We start from the raw sequence: 19234 nt of genomic DNA on the forward strand, positions 1-19234 counted from the left end.
ATACGTTTTTTGGGTTTGTTTTGTTTTTGGTGGGGAAATACATTCAAGGGAGAAGGAAAGACGATGGAATTTATTATTTCACATAATCAAGGAAGCAGGCTACACATGAATCTCACTTTTATCTGAAACGGATAAAGTGAAGGGTTGAAGACACATACACTCAAGATTTTGTTTGAAGAGCAATGTTTAGGTCAAGCAGAAATGGGATAGAACATAAAGATGGGAATTAATAGGAAGGTTAGATTCAAGGAGAAATTAATCATAAGCAATACAAAATGTATTTTTGAAGGGTGGAACATTAAGAAGGGAATGAAAGAAAAAAAAGGGGTGTAAGAACCTGTAAACCAGGGACAAGATGAGAAGAAGAGAGGAGGAATGAAAGCAATGACATCAAATATAGATAAGTGGTATTAAACACATTCATCTCAATACCCTCTTATCTTTGTTAATGGCCCCTCCCTTTACATAGATTGAGAGAAGAATTGACAGTTAACGATTGTAAGTGTGAACACATGAATGGGATGAAGTCACCCATAAAACAGGAAGGTAGCAGAATAAATTAGAAAGCAGAATTCAACAGTGCGTTTTTTTACAAGAAACATTTGAAATATAGAAAAAGAATCGTTTAGAGTTTAAATAAGGGGCTGGAACAAAATCTGTTATTCAAGTGAACTCAGAAAAGCAAGGATAGCAATTCTGCTCTCAGACAAGTTAACAATAGTCCTCAACAAGCATTTATTTAATGCCTATGATGTGCCAGGCACTGGGGATTAAAAGAAAGGCAACAAATAAGTAAGCAAATAAACAAAGAAATAAAATGGACCTGATTAAAAAAGAAACTAGGAAGCTATATTGTGCTTAATGGTACCCTAGATAATACACTTATTATCAGTGCTTAACATATATGCACCAAAAAGCATAGTAGAAAAACTTGATATACAGAAAGAACTAATTGTTGAGAATCTTTGTGTATGTCCCTCACACATAATCTTTTTTTTTGGTTAGGCAGTGGAGTTAAGTGTCTTGCCCAGGATCACATAACTAGTAAGCGTCAAGTGTCTGAGGCCAGATTTGAACTCAGGTCCTCCTGACTGCAGGGCCAGTGCTCTATCCACTGTGCCACCTGGCTTTCCCCGCCTCACACATTAAAAATCCATTGGTCTATCTTTGACTCAGAATGAATCTTTTATCCGTAGATGATTTCATAACATCATGCATTAGTCTTTTAGAAAGTATTGGTTTAGGCAGCTAGGTGGCACAGTGAATAGTGCAGTGGCCCTGAAGTCAGGAGGACCTGAGTTCAAATGTGGCCTCAGACCAAACACTTGATACTTACTAGCTGTGTGACCCTGGGCAAGTCACTTAACCCCAATTGCCTAAAATTTAAAAAAAAAAATTTTTTTTAAGTATTGGTTCACTAAGATATACAGATTTTAAATGATAATACATTTCATTATACAGATTTTTTTTTTAAATCACATTCACTAATACCACCACCAATCTCATAGAAAAATCTTTAAGTATTGGAAGGCTGTCAGGTTCACAGTGACAGACAAGTTTTCCAAAATTCTAATTTTTGCTTTAAAGTGCAAATTTTATCATTGGCAACAAATGCTATCAGTTTTTTCTTGAAGTGACAGGCTCATTTCATTCCTTTTTTTTTTGAGAAACTACCTGTTACAGACTCAAATCTGAATAACCGTAGTTTGTCAGCCATTCTTTGAAGTGAAAATGATGATCCACAAAAAAAAAAAAAAAAAAAAAAAAAATGAGCTGGTTCAGCTCACAACTCAATCACACAAGTGATTTTCCTGGAGAAAAACATCATACTTCAGTATGCACCTGAAGTGCTTTATCCATATTTCCTATTTCATCACAAAATGTTAAAAAGTTTTGTACTTGGGCTGAGATTTAACAAAATCATAAATTTTTATTGCTTCATCAAGGACATTCTCAGGTTGAACTGACTTTTTTTTTTTTTAACTTAGAATGTCTGGTGGTAAGGAATACAATGACTATTAGTACAGTTTGGTATGACTGCCTTGATTCATTCTAAGGTGCCAGAAGTTTTACCCATCCATCACTTTTGCACTGTCATTGAAAATGTCAACACAGTTGTTCCAGGGTAAACCATGAGATTCAAAAAAGTTATTTACACTTGAATATTTCGGCACCACATATTCACATAAAAGATCTTCTTTGGTGACTAGTTGGTGCCAGTTGAGAAATATCTTTTTTATTCCCATTCAATATTAGGAATTACCTATTCTCTATTTCCATTCAGTAATCGCCAGAGTTAATATCTAACTTTTCTAAAATTCTATTCTGACCATTGGAGGAAGACACGGACAAGAGTCACATAGAATAGAGGGCATGGATGTATTGATGTCTTGCCCTTGGTATTCCCTTAACCACAGTCATGAGATCACAGACCTATCAGTGTGTTAGACTCAAAGAAGTACAAAGTTTGAATAAGACAGAGTCCCTGCCCTCATGAAAGTTATATTCTGCTAGGGAGGAGACACTTGAAATTTTCAGCTGAGAATCTTGCCTCATAATTATAGAAAAAAAAAATTAAGGCCATTTATCATGAGCTCCCTCTTCTCCCCTCTTCCTCATCTCCTATCACTCAAGTGCCTTCTGCCATTATCTCCTCCTTCACCCTTGTCTCTCATGAAGAGACAAGCCTTATTCCTTACCATGACCCATCTTTCCACCTGTACAAATAATCCCATTCCATCCTGTCTCTACCAAAAGATTGCCCCTCTGTCATCCCCACTCTGTCACTTATCTTCAATCTCTTCCTTTCTATTGATTGACTCCTTTGCTACTGCCTACAAACATGCCCACATCTCCCCAGTCCTGAAAAAACCCTCACTTGATCTTCCATCCCCACTAACTATCATTCTTCCATCCCTACTAATCTCTTTTGCCTTTTGTGACCAAAGTCCTTGAAAAGGACATCTGTAATAGAAGCCTCCACTTTATCTCCTCTTACTCACTTCCTAATCCCTTAAAATCCAGCTTCTGACCTCATCATTTCACCAAGAGATGGAATGTCTTGTTTGTGGAACAGTAAGAAGGCCAATGTCACAGGATCAAAGATTGCATGGTAGGAATGGGGTGTAAGAAGACTGAAAAGGTAGATTGGCCCTAGGTTATAAATGGCTTTAAACACTAGATAGGATTTTATATTTGATCCTGGAGGTGACAGGGAGCCACTGAAGTTTACTGAGTGTGAGTGTGAGTGTGTCTGTGTGTTTTGTGTGTGTGTGTGTGTGTGTGAAAGAGAAATGATTGGACCTATGCTTTAGAAAATCAATTTTGTGGCTGAATGGAGGCTATACGGGAGAGGAGAGACTTGCAGAGTATTGCAGTAGTCCAAATAGAAGGAAATGAGGACCTGAACCTAGGTGGTGGTAGTATCACAAAAGAGAAGAGGGTGAATTTGAAAGATTCTCAAATGTTTAATTGGGAGGCCTTGGTAACAGATTTGATATGGGAGAAGGAGGGGGGTGAGAGATAGATAGGGGAGGCATAGAGGATGAAACCTTGGTTGTGAGCGGGAACAGACTAGGAGGATGGTGCCCTCAACAATGATAAGGAAGGTAGGAGGAGAGGGAGATTTTAGGGATAAAGATAATCAATTCAATTTTGGGTATGTGAAGTTTAAGATGTCTACTGAACATCCAGTTCAAGATGTCTGAAAGGCAGTCAGAGATGTGGGATTGGAGGCCAGCAGAGAGGTTAAGGCAAAATAGGTAAATTTGAGAATCATCAGCAATTAAAACCATGGGAGCTGATGAGATCGTTGGTGGTAAAGTAGTAGAGAGAGAGAAAAGGGCCCAGGACAGAACCCTTTGGGGCACTTAAGATTAGAGGGCATGATAACAACATTTCACTAAACTCTTTCCATGGTTACCAATGATCTCTTAATTGCCAAATCTAGTGGCTTTTTGTCAGTCTTCATTCTCTGTGACTCCTTGTCACCCTCTTCTCCTTGATGATGTCTTCTCTTTAGGTTTTCAGGACACCTCTCTCTCCTGGTTCTCCTCTTTAGACTGCTCTTCTCAGTCTCCTTTGCCAGGAGAAGATAAGACATTTGTATATCATAGGAATAGTTTGAATATTTTATCTCCTATGTGTTAGAAGCTTTGAACTATAACTGTAAAATATATGATTTGGTAACACAGTAACTCTACTTTTGCAAAATAAATATTTATGTGTCAGGAAGAAAAAAAATTTTTGGTATTAAATATATATTGTTGTTACTCCATTCAGTTATGTCTGACTCCTTGTGACCCCTGCATGGGGTTTTCTTGGCAAAGGTACTGGAGTGGTTTGCCATTTTTTTTCTCCAGTGGATTAATACATTCCCCCTCACCCACCCCCCAAAAAGAGAATATGAAAAAAGTATTTCTCCTCCTCATGTTGCAACTTTGTCGAGCTCTCTATCTTACCTACCTCTTGTACTAATCTGCTGTTCAGATAGTCCTTTTTTCCTATTTTATTAAGTGTATCTTCTTTTTCTAACAAGGATATGAACTTAATATTTAAAATCCATCAGTGAAGGTGAAGAAACAGCCAAGTTTACAATAGAAAATGTGCTATAATTGACTTGGCAAAGGAAATTTGGATTGAGGTTAAAAATGACCTCGTGAAAATAATTTATTTTTAAGACTCAATTAGGAAGATATAGACAAAGTAATATTATAGAACAGGAAATGTATTTCTTAATCACAGAAACCAGCAAACTTGGTAAACAAGTAATCTTATAATACTGGAAGAAAAGAATAGAAAGAATCAATGAAATATATTTCTAGAGTTGGATCTCTATATATTTATTTCCCATATCTAGCAGAACTGGTTTCTCACCTAAAATAAATTAACTCTAACATTAATGTCATTTGATATACTACTGGAATTTGAAAGAAATAGTGATGATTGAGATGCTTAGGTTTTATTTTGTTTTGCTTGACTATTGCCTGTACCCATTAAATAAAACCTTTCACCCTGAAAAGCTGATTATGATAACCTGGAAAGAGAGTTCCTAGTTTGTATTTATTTATTGGCACTAATTTCATCTAAAAATTTAAAGATGAATCAATTGTTGAAAGAAGCCAGGGTACTGATTAGTATTAAGAACATGATTACTTTTACTGTCAACCTCCCCATACTTTGTGTGATATAGGCTTGAAATCAGTATACTCAGCATTCTATAGGATAAAAGCTATTTATAATTTTCTATCTATTGCTGAAGGAAAATAAAAGGAAATCATGGAGCATATTAAGTTGGCAGTAGAAAAAAAAATGCACTCACCTTGACAGTTTATTTTGTAGTATGAATTAATTCTTGGCATTCAGAGTGTTTTATCCATGCTCTTTAGGTTTTATTTTGAATATTTTTTAGATTTTCCAGACAACATAGTGGTCAAATTTACAGTGTGATGTCAGTAAGTAAAAATTTGGCAGTAAGGATTCATGGCTCTTCTAGCTTTTATTAGTAAAGATTAGGAATGGATCATAGCGCAGGGAATTTTTTTCCTATGTGTTCTTTAAGACAGTGTCAGTGTTATGAGCCAATAATATGTCACCTGAGACTACTTAAAATAGGTTGGGCTTTCTTGCAAACCTGTGAGGGCATTGTATTTTGGCAACAGGCAAAGGCAAGCACTTTTTTATGTTGCCTTAGTGTTCCTAGTATCCAGTAGTATGATACTGGCACTTTAGCTCCAACTAATTTATTAATTTATTTCAGCACACAACCTTTGCTGCTTTAACTTTTAAGCATTCTTTGTAGGTATGGTAGAAACAGATATTTTACTGTTGTTCTTACAAATCTATTATTGTCAAACAAAAATAACAAAAACAAAACCAAAACCAACAACCATTTGGAGAAATGAATTGTTGTCCGTATTAGATATTAAATGAATAACCTAGAAATCATCCAGTTTTGACTCTCTCTCTCTCTCTCTCTCTCTCTCTCTCTCTCTCACACACACACACACACACACACACACACACACACACACAAATACAGAAAGGGCGGTTTCTGTATTTAGAGAGTCTTCTTGATTCCTTGAAAATACTGGATTCTTGATCAGTACCAGGGGAGCCTCTGTGATTCTTTAACTACCAGATTTTAGAAAGTAGCCTTTCACAGTAATGAGGTCCTCATTTCCTTCTGTCTGGACTACTGTGAAATAATACTCAGGAGACCCACCAAGAAAATATGACATTGTCATACTGTAGAATCTCTGAGTTCTAAAGGACCTCAGAGGTCATCTAATCCAATTTATAACTAATAGTAATCCTATCTTTGGAGTAGCTAAGTGGCGAAGTGGTTAGAGTGCCAGGCCTGAAGTCAGGAAGACCTGAGTTCAAATTTGGCCTCAGATATTTACCAGTGTGTGATCCTGTTTGCCTCAGTTTCCACATCTATAAAATGAGCTGGAGAAGGAAATGGCAAACCACTCCAGTATCTTTGCCAATAAAACCCCAAATGGGGTGACAAAGAGTCTGACACTAGTAGAACAACTGAATAACAATACATCCTATCTTCAAAATCCCTAGCAAATGGTTATCCAGCCTTTACTCTTAAGATCTTCAGTAACAGAATTCATTCACTGCCTCCCAAGGGAATTAAGTCTATTTTTGGACAGTAAATTTTTCCATACACGGAACTATTATTTGCCTCTGCCCTATTGTGCCTAGTTCTGCCCTCTGGGGTCTAAAAAAACAAATCAAAAACTTGAAGATAACTATTATGACTCCTTTAAGTCTTCCATTCTTTCAGCTAAATCTCCTCAGTTCTTACCTGTGAGTCTGATATGGCATTTTATCCAGTCTTCTCACTAATCTGGTCTCCCCCTTTTGGACTGCTTCAATGTGTCAGTGTAAATATGGTTGGTTCTCTAAAAAAAAAAACAAAAAAACAAAACACTATTCCAGATGTGATCAGCTTAGAGCAGAGTACAGGAAAGTTATCACTTCTCTTATTCTATATATTACATAGGCTATTAGCATTGGCTTTCTTAGTCGCCATTTCACATTCTTCCAATCTAATCCAATCCAATGAACACTTATTATATGCTTACTACATACCAAAGCACTGTGCTAGGTACTGGAAATAAAAAGATAAAAGGAAAAACAATACCAGCTTCTTCCGAGAGCATTTCCCTTCTACCCATGTTTCCAGCCTAATTTTAATCATCCTTGACTTTTAAAGAACTTACATCCATCCTACTGGTGGGTTACAACATATAACAGATGATTATCTGAATAATTATTTGAGGGAGGAGAGGTCATTAACTAGGAGGAACAAGAAAGATTCACAGTAGGAGGTGTGAGCTGACCATATTCAGTAGTCCTCAAGATCAGTAATAACTTCAGACTACTGCAGGCTAGAGCAGTCTCCTCTTTATCCCTACCCTAGATCAGTTCTCAATAGTAGGAGAATAAGTTACCTCTCAGTTGCCCTGTCATCCTTTGATATGAGTCTTTCAACAAAGCTAATAATATAAATGCATATTTTTTCTTTTAAATAGAAATTACTATTTCTGTTATTTCTATTTCATTTTGGTTAGTTTCAGATTCAATCTTAACCAATCCTGCAAAAATCAATTATCACAACAAAGTTGGTTGCTTTTTTTTTCCCTTAATCTAAACTTTTAAGTTGTGTTCATTTGACTTTTTTATTTTTACACATACAGTCATATTAAATATATTTCCACATTAGTCATGTTGTGAAAGAAGAATCAGAACAAAATGGAAAAACTACGAGAAAGAAAAACCAAAAAATAAAAAAAAAAGTGAAAATAGTGTGCTTCAATCTGCATTCAGACTTCATGGTTCTTTCTCTGAATATGGACAGCATTTTCCATCATGAGTGTTGGAATTTGATTTTGGAATTGATTTGACTTTTTTCTTGTCAGATACTAGTCTGACAAATGTTAGATACCTGGACAGGACTTTAAAGATAATCTAATCCAACTTCTCATTTTAAAAAGGCAAAGTAACTTTGGCAAACTAATCCTTCATCTGCATGTTTTTGTACAGCGTAAGAGCTAAGAATTGTTTTTGCATTTTAAGTACCATAAAACTTTTTTTGAAATGTGAAAATAATTCTTAACTGGAGACTTCAAAATCAGGCATTCAGTGGGGTTTGGTGGCCATAGTTTCACACCAGTCCCTCCACTGTACTACAACTCTTCTGACTCTTATCAGTTATTCTATTTTGTTTTGTCTCTGTGGCATAGGAATGAATGAATTAGCTAATTCGTTTTTTTTTTTAAGCATATATGGATAGCTTACTATGTGGTAAGTGCTAGAGGGGCAAACACAATAGCAAAACCAGTTCTTCCCCTCAAGCAGCTTACTAGGAGACAACACACTGAGGGAGCAGAGATTATTTTATTTTATGTACAGAGCAGTTTTGATTCTGTTGCTTTTCTGAAAGTACAGTAAATTCTGTGATCTAGAAGTTAGTTAACTATTTTCTATTGATAGGTACTTTTGCATATCTACAATAAGATGATAGCTGTCATGGTGATGACACTTAGTCATTGTAAGATCCTGAGATACCTTGTGAAACATCAAAGAAGAATTAGATTAGATCCCTTATAGTTTTAATGTTAAATGTATCATATACTCTTAATTCTTTGAAAACTAGCAGTGTGTGTGTGTGTGTGTGTGTGTGTGTGTGTGTGTAATATATGACAGCCAAATTATCACTATTACCTCACCATACCAGGTAATGGAGGATTTTTTGTTTTGTTTTGGCAATAAAGTGTTTCAAAAGGGGAACTAAAATGCCTTTCTAAGAATCAGTTGTGATTCTTAGAAAAATCTTTGTAAGACTTCTTTTTTTTGCTTTGTAGCTATAAGTACCTCCATACACTAGTATGAGGTGATAATAATTAAAGGAAGAAGGCCCAAGGCTATTCATAACTTTGCAAAGTTCTTTGGCAGAGTACAAGTGAAATAAAATATTAGGCTTACTAATTTTGATAAAAGTTTGAGATGAGAAAAGGTTCATTTTGCTCTAAAGGAAAACAAACAACTGATTATTTTAAAAAGATGTAGAATTAGATTAATAGCACACATTAATATAATATTTATATCCATTGTTATTTAATCTGTACATGCTGTGAAATAAAGAGGACAAGTATATTTTGTTCGTTATTTAATCTGTACATGCTGTGAAATAAAGAGGACAAGTATATTTTGTTCACTTTACAGATAAGCCCCAAAAAGTTAAGTGAGAGTAAACAGTCATGCATCTTGTATATTTCACAGCTAGGATTTAAACTCGGGTTGTCTGATTTCATGTCTGATTTAATTTCTATTTCTCCTGTACTTCACTGAAAATAATTTATGTTGTTTTGCAATGGTTATATGTGTGTGTGTGTGTGTGTGTGTGTGTATATACATATATATTTATATATGTGTGTGTACACAGACTTATCAAAATTCTTTATGATATGACTATTAAAACCAAGTAACTATTTCAATTACATAGTACTGTAATTAATTAAAAGTATATAACTAGGTGGCACAGAGGATAGAGTGCCAGGCCTATAGTCAGGAAAACTCATCTTCCTGAGTTCAAATCTGGCCTCAGTCACTTATTAGCTGTGTGATCCTGGCAAGTCACTTAACTCTGTTTGCCTCGGTTTCCTCATCTGTGAAATGAACAGGAGATAGAAATGGCAAACCATTTGCCAAGAAATTTTGCCAAAATTTTGCCAAAAAATGCCAAACCATTTTGTTTGGGGTAACAAAGAGTCTGATATGACTGAAACGACTGAACAACAAAAATACATATGTAAGGAATGCATATCAATATTACTTTATAGAACAAATATGAAAAATTTTCATTTTTCTACTTTATAGCCACAGATTTTATAGAATGGCAATGAAAATGCTGGGGTTATATTTCAGTTGGCTTTAAAGAATCTGACTTCAGAATTCAGCAGGGGCTATTCTTCAAATAATCAGAAATGTACTTCCTTCCCTTTCTTATTTTTGAAATATTTATTTGCAAGCATAGCTAAGGTAGCACATTTCATGAATAACTGATGCTGGCAAATGGAATAAGGAGTTATTTTTTCATGTCTTTGTTAGCTACCATAATGTGATATCATAGACTATTCAGGAAATAACCCGTTAAATATTGATGATATCACCTATAAACATATTTTGCTTTTAAACTTGAACATACTGGAACTTAAATCTTTATAATCTTTTTGTGACAGTCTGTCCCAATATCAAATTTGTTGGAAGAAGAGGAGGTAGCAAATAGGACTGTAGAATATGTGGAAGGAGAGCAATATGTAATCAAATAGAAAGGTAAGGGTCAAGAAGAACTTTAAAGGCCAAAAGAGTAGCATCTATTTTGATTCTAAGAGATGATAAGCTTAAAGTTCATTGAGATGGTAAAGGGGGGCGAGGGAGGTCTGTGATAGAGTCACATCTGTACTTCAGGAAAAACAGTTTTGTGGCTGTGTGGAAGATGGTTTGGAGTGGGGAAAAACTTGTGACAGGGAGTCCAATTAAGAGGCTGTTGCAGTAGTCTATGCAAGAAGTGATGAGGGCCTCAGTGGGGTGGTCTCTGTGAGTGGAGAGAAAGGGACATATCGGAGAGACAGTATAGAGAAAGAAACAACAAGATTTGGCAACTAATTGTATATGTGGGATCACAGGGAAAAGTTAAGGATGACACTGATGAGGTTGCAAGACTGGGTGACTAGGAATATGATAGTGCCCTCAACAGTAATAGGGAAATTTATCAGAAGGTTGGGTTTTAGGAAAAGATAATGAGTTCAGTGAGTTTGAGCTGCCTTTAGGACATCCAGTTCCAAATTGCTAATAGACATCTGGTGATGTGGGACTAAAGCTGAGGAGAAATACTAAGACTGGGTATATAGATCTGGAAATCATCTGCATAGAGATTATAATTGAACCCATAAGAGGTGATGAGATCATCAAGTGAGAGAGTATAGAGATAAAAGAGAAAAGACTCCAGGAGAGAGCCTTGAGAGACACCTACAGTTAGTGGGTGAGACATGGATCAAGATCCGACAGAGGAGGCTGAAAAGATGGTCAGATGGGGTAGAAGGAGGACTAAGAGTAAGCCACATTTCCATTTACGCCAAAACAATTATAATAGCACTTTTTTGTGATAGCAGAGATCTAGAAACAAAGTAGATGCCCATTGACTGGGGAATGGCTAAACAAATTTTAGTTCATGAATGCAATGGATCTTATGTAATGAATACAGAAAACCATGGAAAAACTTACATGAATTGATACAAAGTAAAGTAAACAGAGCCAGGAAAACAATTTGCATAATAACTACAACAGTGTAAATAGAATACCCATAAAACAATAAAAAATGAATGTTGTGGAATTATAAAGAATAAATTTGGCACCAAAGAAGTAACATGAGGAGTTATCTACCCCTTGTTCCTTTGCAGATGTGATGGATACACAGATATGGAATATTATATATAATACCAAATTTTTAATGTATCATTTGGTCTTGCTGAATTTCTTTTTTTTCTTTCTCTTTTCTTATTTTTAAATATTCTTTGTCATAAGCTTCAACTCTGCAAGAGGAGGAATACAGAGGGTAGAGATTAATCTATTTAGATTCCCTTTGCCGCAGCTTTGAACTTTGCCTTCTCTGAGATAGTGAATGTGTTGCCTTCTTCCACTGGAAAGGCTCCTGCAGAGAAAAATTTTCAGAATTGTTCAGGAAGATAACTGAATATCAGACTAACTTATCGATTGCATTGTATATAATAGTAAATAATTAAGTAATTATTTGTTGAATGGATGATTCAGTTAATGAGAAACTCACATCATTATTCTTTTTGCCACAATATAAAATCCAACCAGCATGCACACATTTTCCCTCCAATAGACATATTTTACCCATTACTCTCAGGTTTTTTGGTAACTGTTTGAACCATCCAGATAAAGAGGACTCCTGGCATTTATGTGACAAAACTAATTCTGAAAAGGACAGACTACAGAAAATTTATGGGAGGTGTTAGATGTCTGAGATGGATGATTCAACTTTATACTGTGTTGACAGGAGTAGCCCTTGAATGTCTACCTCAGGAATCTTCCCCATTCATTCCTGGTGTTCTCATGACACTTTCTAAATGGGAAGCTGCAGGGATGTCTGACTTGTCTTTTTTGGTGAAACATATTTATCACTAGGGAGTCTATTAAAAAAAAAACAGCTTTCAAATTAGAGATACAGATAGAGGTCTTTCTGGCTAATTAGTAATGTGACCTGACTCCCTAAAGTTGTTAAGTCTTATTGCTTTTAACTGCTAAAGAGTTAGAAGCTACGTGTACCTCCTTGAAGGGAGTGGGGTGGCATGATCTTAACAAAAGAATTCCAGTGAAAAGTGAAAGCTCTTCATTGCAATTACGCTTTTGCCTGCATCTGTTAATTATAGATGCATAGAATTTCAGATCCATAGAAGAATCTTCAGGATTACCTGATTTGGCAAGTTGCCAAGTCTTTAATTCATCTTAGCTAACATTTATTGTTCTTCTGCTATATACAGGGTGCCTTGTGGTCTTTGCTCACAAGGAGCCTATAAATTTAGTAGGAGAAATATGTCTAGAAGAAGCTGTGATATATGGATAATTATTTTAATCTCAGTCCCTGACTTCTTTAGGTTGAAAAAGCATGCTTGGAGTCATTTCTAAAAATCAAATCCTGGGTAGCTAGGTGGTGCAGTAGATAGAGCTCCGGCCTTGGAGTCAGGAGGACCTGGGTTCAAATCTAGCCTCAGACCAAACACTTGACACTTACTAACTGTGTGACCCTGGGTAAGTCACTTAACCCCAATTGCCTAACAATAAAAATAAATAAATAAATAAAAATGAAGTCCTTTGAAAATTATGCTCACTAAATGGTATTCTTGATTCTTTGATGAATGTGTGATCTCATTGCAACCTATCTTTCATCTTGCGTGATTCTTGCCCATGACCTAATTTATATCATCTTCCCATTGGTCACTGGGCAGGGATCCCCCTTTTAGAGAACCAGTAGCTAAGGTAGTATTTGTAGATGGCCTGAAACTGTGTGAATCCATGAAACATTGAAAAATGCAAGTTGCCTTACAGTCTTGGGAGGAGGAGGAATTTTCTTCAGTGGGGCAGAATAGGAGGCAAAGGACACTAAGTAATTAGTCAGTCAACTAGCATTTGTTAATAATAGTTTTTAAACTGTCTAAAGCATAGTTTTCCTGATTTGGGGAATCAAACTACTTTGACCTTTATCCCAATCATATTTTATGGTGATTTTTTTTTCTCCTTACCATTTCATATACAGGCCAAAAAATAAGCCAAAACTTATCTTTCCACCTTTCTCTTTCACACCTCCTCTAGGGATTACCATAACTTTAGAGCTAGAAGGGAATCAAAGGCTATCTTATATTTCTTTCTCATTTTACAGTTGAGAAAGCTAAGGCCCAGAGAGACTTTTTAAGGACTTACCCAGGGTCTTACCAGTAGTTATAATTCAGCTTAGTAGTTCTTAAGTCAACAATCATTTATTAAATGCTTACAATTTGCCAGAGACTGTACTAACCTCTGGAGATGCAAAGAATGACCCCCCCAAAAAAATCATTCCCCGTTCTCAAGGAGAGAATCTCACAGTCTATTGGCAAAGAAGTGTTGCAGAGGGGACTCAGACCCTTGGCACCAAATCCAGCCAGCTTTTCTGCTCCTTTCACATCCCCTGTGTGTTCTTTCACACACTCTGTGCATTCACTTAACTTATCATATGATATTAAAAGCTCTTTGTAACCCATTGCACCTGACCCATGATTTCAGTGTTCCCCTCTTCCAAAGCCTATTGGCAGTGTTCTGCCACATCTTAGAGAACTGCCTGTAGTAAGGAAAAGGGAAGTGATTGGCCCAGGAGGGTTACACAGTCCATAGGTGTCTACGGCATGATTTGAAACTAGATCTTCCTCACTCCTAGTCTGACACTCCCTCCTCTTCGTTGTACTACACACTGTCTCTTTTGCAAGTCTTAAGGTAAGGTAAGCATTAGACTAATGATAGATCAAAGATTGCAAGAAACAACTTTGAAAAGTAGGTTAGAGAGCACTAGACATATGCTAAAGTGTCTGTATCTATATTTCCATCCCTGCAATTAAACATTGTCCATATAGCTGCTCTGCAAATAGGAAAGTTGGTGACATCCCTTTTACATATTCCTGCAGTTAAGGAGTACCATCCTAACTGGATGCCATCTTTAGTATTTTGGTAGTGAGATTTAGCCTACATGACAGTCTTGATCACGTTAGTAGTCATCCTTTGCACCTCAGTTTTTACATTCTTAAAATGGGAATGCTTTCCTGCCTCCACCCACCAGAGGGTAATTTGAGTATGATAATGTTAGTCAAGTACTCAGAAGCTTTTGAAAGAACTATGGCTTAGAAATACCGACTGTTGTTGTTGCTGTCCAGAAGTCATAATCAGTTCACAAAAATTTACTAAGCATTTGGGAGCTTTGGATAAAAGGTCATATATGAATATTAGTCATTCATTCCATTGTCAGCATTGTTTCACTCTACCATAGAAATGTTTATTAGTATATTCAGTTGAATTCCCTTGGCCCCAGTTTCACATGGGGTCACTGACTTAAGTAGTTCTCAGTCAAGAAGTTTGCAGTGACTTCTGAAGTCCTGAGATTACAGAGTATTGAGCAAGGACTACACTTAGCTAGAACATGATCTAATAAGATTGGACTGTCAAAACAAAAGTACCAGGATGTGTTTAAAAGGTTTTTAAGAAGCAAATGTTAAATAAGGCCTGTGAGAACTTAGATAGTAAGGCATGTAGGCTGGAAGCCAGTTTTCTTTTTAATTTCCGGAGTGATATATGGTACCCTCACCCCATTTAAGCTGACCCAGAAGTTGTATGAGGTATGATTAAACAGAAGTAATAAATAGTATCTGTATATTGAAAAACCTTAATTATTTGTGTAATTAGTAGAATGAAGCATCAGAAATTACTTGAAGCATATTTCTAGAGTAGTTTGGAATAATTCAGAGTTGTGAAAATAAAGATATATCATTGTTTTATAAATTTATAGATATGATTCTTTTACCTTTTTATGTTATTAAATCAGTATATAGTTTTCAAATTAAAAATTAGGTAGTCAAGTTTCTCATTACTATATTAATATATGATCTAATTGACCTATACAAGAAGGTATCAGCATAATTATCTAAATTGTTTCAGTGATCAAATTTAGACTGATAGACTTTTGGACAATGTTTATCAAAAAATTATAATTTCTTAGTAATTTCATCATCTCAGAAAATGGTTAATTAAGGTATTTAGTATGATACATTAACTACTTTAAAAAGACTATTATCTAAAAAAATTTTTTTCCTAATGTAGGTTTCTTAAGCATCTTATTAAATCTTGCAAATCCCCATTTATTTTGTACTACTTTTCCTCCCTTATATTCAGTGACTTTTCAGCTTCATAAAAATCCCTAGGTGCTTTTTTATCTTTTATCTCCCAAATATTCACTGTTACCTAATTTGTTCAATAACAATTTTCGGTTCCTTAGCAAACACTTATCTAATGAGGGAAAGAACATTCAGCTATGAGTCGAAACTGGGTTTTTAACCTAACTGAAGGGGAGTGATTCTGTTTAACCTTTCTGCTTCATTATCTGAAAAATGAGGATCCGTAATACTACTTGCCACTCAGCTGCAGCTCAGTGATGACATTAGGTTATTTGTGTATTAGATTTATACATTTGCTGTACTTTATATGTATACACACACATGCAAAACTGTACAGTTAGAAACAATTTCATTTCTTTAATTTGAGAAAGGTTTTGTTTTAGTTGTTTTAATAAGTCATTATTTTCTTTATTATTCTAATAATTTTATTAATTTATTACATTATTATTTATTTTTATTTTAATACCTTCTCATTAACTAGTAGCAGTCCAACGTATAGAATCAAAACCAGGAAATTATCCTCTTCTTTTGTCAGTAGCACTGTACTGAGTGGAGTGCTAGAGAGAATTAGAAAACAGCTGAAGCTGTCTCCATTTTGAATCATTAAGATGAATATTAAGTACTAAGAAATTTAAATATTTAGAAAAGCCTAAAACTCTATCAGTAATTTGATTTTCATTATATTTCCTATTAAAAACTAAAGGACTTAGGGGCCTATTTTCACCTCATTTACATGTAGAGTCGTTGACTTCAACATAGCTATCTCTGAGATAATCAGAAATTCTTAATAAAAATTTCAACATGAATTTTTTATTCAGTTAATAAAAGCATACTTTATTCACAGCACGTTGTGTAATATGTCAGTATTTCCCCTTTCTTTCCTGTAAATTGTAATGTTTCTTGTGATTGGCATTAGAAATCTTTTCCTGATTAAGGGATTGCCTGCTGAAGTCATCAGGGATTTCCCCTTCATTGTTTTTGGAAGAAATTTGAAATGTTTAATGTGTTACTTGGGAAATGATGAAATCTAAAATGTTTTTTTTTTAATATAAATTTTAATGATGAAATAGAATCAAGAAAAGACTTTTCTTGGGAATCAGAAATCCATAGAGTCAAAGAAATTACAAAGTTTAGCAATACGAATTCCATTTTAGTACTCTTGAAAATGCTTTGGCACCTTCATCTACTTTCTCTCAAATGTATCTGTGATCTCATTGATTTGGAAGTTCCCTCCATAGATGCTTACTTATCCAGTGTGACTCTTGTTATAGCCTGTCCTCCCACAATTTCAGCATAGGGGGTCTGCCCAAATTGTGGGAGGCCTTTCTCATCTTCTAGGATTTTGAATGTACTATTGCAGCATTCTGGTTGTCACCTATCACCTCTCACTCGTACTGTATGACTAGCCATTCTTCTCTTTGTATAATATAATTCCTTGATAACCTGTTTTACTCCTATTGTGCAGATGAGTTACTTATGTTACACTCATAATATGTCTCTTAATTGCTCTCCATGGGTTGTGCATTTTTAATTCTTCAGAGACTGTTATATTCTACATCTCACTGTTATTCAGAAACACTAGTAGAATGTTGGGTTTTAAAACAGATCTGTGCAATAAGGGGAAGTTTAAAGTCATTAAAATAAGTTCACAGTTTCTTGAAGACAGGAAAGTCCATCTTTCTGACTTTGAACATATTCATCTAACATTTCACCTGTTAACCTTCATCTAAGATTTCAAATTTTCCTTTTTAACATTTTAGTAGTTGAATTAAATTGCATTCGTTACAGTAAGATCTCAAATGCATGGGAAGTAGTAGACTTACCTAGTCAACTGAATTTTCCGGTTTCTTAAACTTTAACCAGAAACCTTTTTGTTTCAACTTTTGTTGTTGAAATAATATAATAAAATATGTTAATCTTCCTTGGTAGGTAGAATGTAGTGAATATAATTAAATCTTTACTTGATGATTGAGGACCTTCCAGTGCCTCGGAGCTATCATTCAGAACATGAATTTTAATTTTACAGGGATGTAGATATAGATGGTGTGGGAGATTTGGTAAAACCTGTCCTTACCCCAAGGCACATTCTGTGAGTGTTTTTGGTTTTGATTTTACTAAATTCCTTATATGTACCCATTTTCTTGTGATTAGACTGTTTGTAATTAAAGTCCAATGCTAAAAAAATATACATGAAATTCATTTCCGATTAATGAAATTTGAAGTTCTATGTTTCAGAATTTTCCCTGTTCAGTTCCAAAATTGTCATGTGAAGAATACTTAAAAGTAACAATGAAGCACCCGTGTGCCAAGTTTTAATCAGCTTTAGGCCATATATTTAAGTCTGAGACAGAAAGGTCCTTCCTTTAATGGTAACTTCTTAGAAAGAGCTCTTACAGATTAGGTCCCTCTTGTTTATATACCCAGTGACTTTCCAGCAGAGAGTCAAGTTCTCAAATCTGTTCATATTCTGAAACCTCCTAGTTGTTAAACATACAATGATAGTTTTTGTGGCTCTCTTCTCCTTTTATCAGCTTGCCATTGGGAAAAAGCATGACTAGAATTTTTTTTTTTTTTTTTTTTGCTTACTGTTGATCTTTTGAAAAGGATCTCAGCATCCTTAAAGCTCATTTGAAAAACCTTCATTTTTAAGATAAAGAAACTGAGGCCCAGTGGGGTTAAGTGACTTGTCCAAGGTTCAACAGTGATTAAGGGTCAGAGCAAGGACTTTCCCCCAGATTGCAAATCCAGTTTTCTTGCAACTAACTATATTTTCCTCTCTATTCTCTCTCTCTCTTCCCCCCATCCCCCCCTTTTTTCTCTCTCTCCTCTCTCTGTCTGTCTGTCTCTCTCTCTGATTCTAGGGAACAAGATAGAAACAAATGATTCCAACTCCATTTTCTCATCTTCTACCCACCACTCCCCTCCAGATGAGTTCACAAGATAAACAAAACCCATTAAAAATATGTATAGTCAATTAAGACAAATTTCTATATTGATCATGTCCAAAAAGACATTTGTCTATTTTACATTTTGAGTCCTTCGCTTCTCTATCAAGAGGTAGGTTATTAGCCCTATGGAATCGTGGTGGGTCATTATGCTGAGAAGAAATAAGCACAATAGTATTCCAACACATTTACAAACCATAACTTGTTTATGCATTCCCCAATTTATGCCCATAAGGGCATATCCTCAAATTCCCAATTTTTTGCCACCTTAAAAAGCTATAAACATTTTTATACAGCCTTAGAGTTTCCTTGATCTACCTTCTTTCAAATTTCCCCTTCTCCTTTTCCTTTCTATTTCTCTGTTAAATAAAATATATTTCTGTACTGAGCGGGGGTGTGTGTGTGTGTGTGTGTGTGTGTGTGTGTGTGTGTTCGTGTTCTTCCTTCTTTTGACCAGTTCAAATCAGAGTGAGTTCAGGCGTCAGTTCCTCCTCCTCTCCCTGTCTCCTTCTTCTTGTTTGTATAGATGTCACTTGTGCTCCCTGATTATGAGATCATTTCCCCTAACTTTCCTTTCCCTTCCTGTACCCCACCCTTAATTCCTTATCTCATCTTTCCATTGTCTTCTTAAGATCATCAAGATAAAACAGAACCACCCCCAGGCCTTGTCTCAGGCCCTATATGACTCCATGTATCAAATTCCCATATGTGAATATAAGCAGTTCATCTGTTTTTGGTTTTTTATCATTATTCATTCGTGTTTACCTTTTAATG

The 19234-nt window shown here is 35.4% G+C and overlaps 1 protein-coding gene and 1 long non-coding RNA gene across 3 annotated transcripts in view; one reads left to right on the forward strand and one right to left on the reverse strand.

Moving 5' to 3' along the window:
- LOC114030636 (E3 SUMO-protein ligase NSE2-like) overlaps positions 1 to 19234 on the forward strand; it is a 259588-nt gene that overhangs the window by 192607 nt on the left and 47747 nt on the right. The window lies entirely within an intron of this gene.
- LOC114030637 overlaps positions 1 to 19234 on the reverse strand; it is a 92215-nt gene that overhangs the window by 15248 nt on the left and 57733 nt on the right. For both annotated transcript variants that reach the window (XR_003567648.1, XR_003567649.1), the window contains exon 4: positions 6818 to 6914. This is a non-coding gene — a long non-coding RNA (uncharacterized LOC114030637). The remainder of the gene's footprint in view (positions 1 to 6817; positions 6915 to 19234) is intronic.

This window comes from Vombatus ursinus, unplaced genomic scaffold (assembly GCF_900497805.2).
Source record: "Vombatus ursinus unplaced genomic scaffold, bare-nosed wombat genome assembly UNPS02014973.1, whole genome shotgun sequence".
In the NCBI taxonomy this organism is placed as follows: domain Eukaryota; kingdom Metazoa; phylum Chordata; class Mammalia; order Diprotodontia; family Vombatidae; genus Vombatus; species Vombatus ursinus.